Consider the following 4,675-nt stretch of genomic DNA (forward strand, 5'->3'; position numbering starts at 1 on the left):
GAAGGAACTTTTTAGTCTCATATCATCCCATTTTACGGATGAAGAAACTTAAGGCATGGAAAGACAGAGTCCCTTGACTAAGTTCACAAATTTTGGAAGTGGCAGAGCCAGGATTCAAACTCAGATTCTTTGGCTCCAAATTCATGGTTCTTTCTATTGAACAAACAATCTCCATGATTACCTTCAGTCTATTTTTTTTTTCATTATAAAAAAGCATTCTTTTTTCTAGCAAGTCCAGAGCAAAACCGCTCAAGATGGGCTGGGTGATCCGTGGTCAGAGAAAGGGCGTGGGCTCCGTCTTCCGCGCTCACGTGAAACACAGGAAAGGAGCCACCAAGCTCTGGGCTGTTGATTTCGCCTAGACGCATGGCTACATTAAGAGTATCATAAAGCACATAATCCATGATCCAGGCCGAGGGGCTCCTCTTGCAAAAGTAGCTTTCTGAGATCTTTACCGATTTAAAAGGAGGACAGAGTTGTTCATTGCTGCTGAAGGCATCCATACCGACCAGTTTGTGTACTGTGGTAAGAAAGCTCAACTCGATATCGGCAATGTCCTCCCAGTTGGCACTATGCCTGAAGGGACCATAGTGTGCTGTGTTGAAGAAAAGCCTGGGGATCAGGGTAAGCTTGCTCGAGCATCTGGAAACTATGCCACAGTGATTTCCCACAATCCAGAAACCAAGAAAACACGGGTGAAGCTACCTTCAGGCTCTAAAAAAGTCATCTCCTCTGCAAACAGAGCTGTTGTTGGTGTTGTTGCTGGAGAAGGTCGTATTCATAAACCTATCCTCAAGGCAGGTAGAGCCTACCACAAATACAAGGCTAAGAGAAACTGCTGGCCTCGTGTCCGGGGTGTGGCCATGAACCCTGTGGAACATCCCTTCGGAGGAGGTAATCACCAGCATATTGGAAAACCATCCACCATTGGAAGAGATGCCCCAGCTGGAGAAAGGTCGGTCTCATCGCTGCCCGTCGTACTGGTCGCCTCCGGGGCACAAAGACTGTACAGGAGAAGGAAAACTAAAGTACAAAATCCTGACAATAAAATTATTTTGGAAATTGTATAAATAGAATTATATTTATAACTCAAAAAAGCATTCAATTTGGTAAAGCATAGACCTAAAGGCTCTATTTTAAAAAGCCATCTTTCACATATATGTTTAAATCATACAAGACTTTTTGACAGATGATACCTTGAACTTAACTTTAATGACTTGCCAAGTATCAACATCAAACCAACATAAAGGTTCTTCTTCATGGAAGAGGGATTTCCTATTGATGGAGAGTTTAACAAGTGTTTCTATGGGCAGATAATACTGTGCAGATTGTATTCAGCCCTTGTACAACAATACAAGCCTCTTCAATGAGATACATGCTCCCTCATAAGAGATTGGCCAAACAATCTACACTGGGAAGTCAAAGCAGAAGAAAAAACACATAGCCTAGATTATGAAGTGCAGTTCAGCCTATCAAGTTAGTTCATCAGTCTGTATATTTTGGATGCTGAAGAAAATGAACTGGATAAAGAATTTAGTAAGAGGAAGAAATTAAGCAGAATGTTGTATGGAAAATTATATAGCTCTTTTAATGATTTTAAGCCCTTCACTACCATTAGAGCTTATCTTTATATCATGGATATTCTTCGATGATGCTATATAGCTGAGAAAATGAAGCACCATGACCTGAAAACAATTAAAACTGTAGGTGACTGAAAGAGCAGTGGAAAGATGTAGGGTCAGTATGCGTGGATTGCCATACATTGGCAGTGATGATGTAATAAAAATGGTAGAAAAAGATGCATAAGGTCAGCAACAGATGTAGCCTGGAAATGTACTAAGTGTGGGGGATAACAGATGGACTGTCCAATTGTCATGTGCACATCCATGAAATAGTAAGCAAACCAAAGGAAGACCCCAGTGCATTGTAGAAACCCTCAATGGAGAATTTATTTTAAAAAATATGAACAAGACTCACATAGGAAAAGATGTGATAGGTTGTGATCTGCATTGATGGACCATGTACTCACATCAACAAGATCACTGCCTTATCTTAGTAACAATGTGATATCCCTGGGTTGGAGAGAGATGTTTATTAGTTAAGTAATGATTACTTAGGAAGAGGCAGGTGATTTACTAATCACCTGGAAGCTTACTGATTGACTAAGGGGCAGTCTCATACAATAAAATGGATCACTGGGCTCTGGTCAGAATATCTGTCTGAGCCAATCTCAAACCCAGATGGGAATGGGTAAAGGTGGTCTGGAGAGAAGAGGCAACTCTCAGGAGAGCAGAGTAGGAAAGTAATAAATTTGTGAGGGGGTATGAGGGCCAAGAGTATCATGGAAGGGACATCTCAGCCTGAGTATTTTTGTTTGATAATATTGACCAGAAGTCCAGAAAACCATGGCATGCTGCCACATGTATATCCCTCCCCCTTCCAGTTCCCTTTTGTGTATGGTTTTCTTCCATTAGAGTGTAAGCCTTTTGAGAGCAGGGTATGTCTTCCTTGATTGTATTTTTATTCTCAGTATTTAGTACAGTACCTGGCACATAATAAACACTTAATAAATGCTCTATCAACCTGTCTGTCTATGTATGTATGTATGTATCTACCTACCTATCTATCTATCATCCATTCTTCCATTCATCCTTCTCTATCATCATAAACATAAATCATCTAAATTTGCCATCTATCTATCAAACAAACCATTCAGCCCATGCCGGGTCAAATTACTAATATACATTTTCAAATGACCTATAACCCTATGGTCTTTTTTTTCTAATTACACATTTCCTTGAAAAATTAAGCCCTAGAAGAACACTTAGATGTGTTTAATTCATGGTAAAGAAAGAGAAAGGTAAAGTGGGATAGATGAGGAGTGGCAACAGGGTTTGGGGGCTCAGGGCAATAATCAGGATGTGAACACAAAATTGAACTTGAGCAATGAAATGAGCAGAGAGCTAGGGACTCATCTCTGTGGATAACTGAAGGGCAGTGGGTCTAAGAAAGGGGTGACTAACCTGGACAGGGTCAGATCTCATTGTGGTTTGACTCCCTAGGGGTTCCTGGGCAGGGGGTTTCCTCAAAAATCTCAGTTTGATGCCAAGTCTATTGAGTAAAGATTGTTCAGAAGATTTGGCTTCCTGTTCCGTTTGGGGAAAAAGACACCTGATTTGGACAAATCACTGGAGCCTGAGAAAGCTACAGATCTGTTCCCCAGAGTGTCTCTGAGAAACTAACTCTATAGCATTCTGGGAACATATAAGAAAGGCTGTAGAACAGCTCATTCTTCAAACAAAATGCTTTCAGATGTAGCTTTACATTTCTGGCAATGGCCTTACTTCACTTGGGAGAGAAAAAAAATGGGGCATTTCAGTGGCTTTTAAAAAAACGCAAATAAGTGTGCAGTGATTAAACATGGCCATTAGCTCTAATGGGTGATAATTGTCTGGCAAGAAATAATTTGCTATAACACCGGCTAGGAGAAATGGTTGAAGGGTTTTATTACATTGCTAGGTCGAAGGAAATGTTGGAAGTAAAAAAGGTTTCCAGATTCCAGGGTAATTGGCGAAAGCTATTCCACTTTCCACATCACATTGATGAAGGGCCACCCACTTGGAGGACCAAGGCTGGTGCTACCAAGTCGGGTTTTCAATATTGGCCCAGGAAGAAATAGAAATAGACTGTGCCTGTGTATCTGATGGAGGTTAAATGAATGATCATCTCAATATATAGAGGAAAGCAGGCTTCAGTGGCTATTCCGATGAGGAATACTGGAGTGAAATGTTCTTCAGGAGCATCTTTATGTTTGAGAGGGATGCTCCAGAGCAGGTATTCTTATTCTGGGGTCCATGAACTTTTGGGGGGGGAATATTTTGATAACTGTATTTCAATATAATCTGTTTCCTTTGTAATCCTATGTATTTTATTCATCATTCTGATTAATATATGAATTAATATGATATATATAATTACATGTAATTAATTAATAATGAGTACCGATATATCATTCTGAGAAGCAATTAACAGGATTCACCAGATTGCCCAAGGGGCCCAGGACACTAGAAAGGGTAAGGGACCTCTGCTCTAGGGATACAGTGGACCAAAGGGAGAGGTTATGGGAAGACTACAAAGTGTCATGAAGATCTGAGCTTCAGCAGAGCAAACACCTATTTGATGGTGGTCCCAGAAGTAATGGCATCATCAGGTCCCAAACTTTTAGGGAGGCAATGAGGTATAGAATGGTTGTTGGGCTTGGAGTCAAGAAACTTGGATTCCAATCAGGGTTCTGAAGTTATGTGACCACAGGCATGCCATTGAACTCCTCTGAATTTCATTTTTCTCATCCATAAAATAGGGATGTGGTCTTGTCATCCTTACTTCCCAGGTTATTGGGAAAGTATTCTGAAAGTTTAAAATGTGATACATGGTATCCCCAAAGTCTGAGTGCAGTTTTACATTGTTAAAGCTAATATTTGGGGGAGTCTTGTGTAAACAAGTTATTGTTATTATGGGATTAAATTCAGACACACACAGACATGAAGATGAAAAAGAATCACCATATCTATGAATAATAAATTAGTAGGATAAGGATAGGAACTGGGCCTATCATGTCAGTGCTGTAGAGAACTATTGATGACAAAACTCTCTGCTATAATGAAGGCCAACACCT

At 40.3% G+C, this 4,675-nt stretch overlaps 1 pseudogene; it reads left to right on the forward strand.

Annotated features, from left to right (window-relative positions):
- Positions 1-254: 254 nt before the first annotated feature.
- Positions 255-1,027, forward strand: LOC122740897 (annotated as a pseudogene).
- Positions 1,028-4,675: the final 3,648 nt, after the last annotated feature.

This window comes from Dromiciops gliroides, chromosome 1 (genome assembly GCF_019393635.1).
Source record: "Dromiciops gliroides isolate mDroGli1 chromosome 1, mDroGli1.pri, whole genome shotgun sequence".
In the NCBI taxonomy this organism is placed as follows: domain Eukaryota; kingdom Metazoa; phylum Chordata; class Mammalia; order Microbiotheria; family Microbiotheriidae; genus Dromiciops; species Dromiciops gliroides.